Raw genomic sequence first — 1,213 nt, forward strand, 5'->3', positions numbered from 1 at the left:
TCTCTCTCTCTCTCTCTCTCTCTCTCTCTCTCAGTTGTCAGCTTGAAATGGCCTTAACACAACAACACTGCCAGTGGATCCCTGCGAGTCTTTCACTTCACAATACACAGTCACAAGAAACTTTTAGTCTATAATATATTATGTCCACGACTTTCCATAAGTCACATATACATAAGAAATGTCCAGAGGAAAACTCCTTACACATTGCATTACACAAGTCAATATCGGAACAAGCCGAAGTTGATTGAATCACTCGCGTAAATGTTATCTTCTGTGCACTGTTCTTGAATCACGAAGTCCCGTAATATTGTGGGAATTTTTTGGACAACACACCTGTCAAATTTAAAAAAAAACGAATTTAAATCCTCGACAAGTTAATAGGTCAACCCAGCGTGTTGCCATGATGCGCTTTAACGCGTTTAGAGTTAGAGTGACACGACACGAGCTGAAAGATAGGGCGCAGAAAAAGGTGTAGAATGACGCATAGGCTGGGTTGGAAACTTTTCTTTTTTCTATTCATGCAGGTGTTTTGTTTTGTTTGTTTGTTTGTTTGTTTGTTTGTTTGAGTGTTTGTTGATTTGTTTGTCTTTTCGTCCGTGTCGACACATACTACATCATTCAGGAGGCGGGCTTCGACTCTTCTTGACACGGCAAACCCGGAATGGGAGGGGTTCAACGTCTCAGCAGGACGACTGAGATACTTTATAAAAATTCTCCATATATACCGACGGTATTCGAACTTGGGTCTTTTGCGTGCGATGAGGATTATACACCTATAACCGCTACGTGGCATCAGTAGTCTCTACCGGACTCGTAATCGAGAGGCCGCGGGTTGATCAAGAGTTCGAGCCTCAGGCCCGATGTTAGGTCCTTAGGAAAGGCGGCACTTTGATACTTTATGCCAATTTTCCTCACTTCACTCTGGTGCTTAGCGTAGCTCTGGTGTGAAAGGGTACCCGGACATAGGGAAAGATCCAAATATCTCGTCAGTATATCTTATTATTAGTGTTTAGCGTCTACAAGGAAGTTTGGGATTGTTTCAGAATGCTGCATATGTATAAGGTCTGCTAGTGCTAGGGTAATAAAATAAAATTATAAAATGTAAAGCGCACACAGCTTGTATTGTTGCTGAGATGGAATTGGTGCTAAACAATAATGTTATCTGAACTATAAATATATACGGTACTTGTCATGTATATAATGTACAATGTAT

General features: G+C 40.9%; 1 long non-coding RNA gene across 2 annotated transcripts in view; it reads right to left on the reverse strand.

The window, feature by feature from the left end:
• Positions 1 to 15: 15 nt before the first annotated feature.
• LOC118477843 overlaps positions 16 to 1,213 on the reverse strand; it is a 5,089-nt gene continuing 3,891 nt past the window's right edge. For both annotated transcript variants that reach the window (XR_004858645.1, XR_004858646.1), the window contains exon 2: positions 16 to 333. This is a non-coding gene — a long non-coding RNA (uncharacterized LOC118477843). The remainder of the gene's footprint in view (positions 334 to 1,213) is intronic.

This window comes from Aplysia californica, unplaced genomic scaffold, assembly GCF_000002075.1.
Source record: "Aplysia californica isolate F4 #8 unplaced genomic scaffold, AplCal3.0 scaffold00249, whole genome shotgun sequence".
Lineage (NCBI taxonomy): Eukaryota > Metazoa > Mollusca > Gastropoda > Aplysiida > Aplysiidae > Aplysia > Aplysia californica.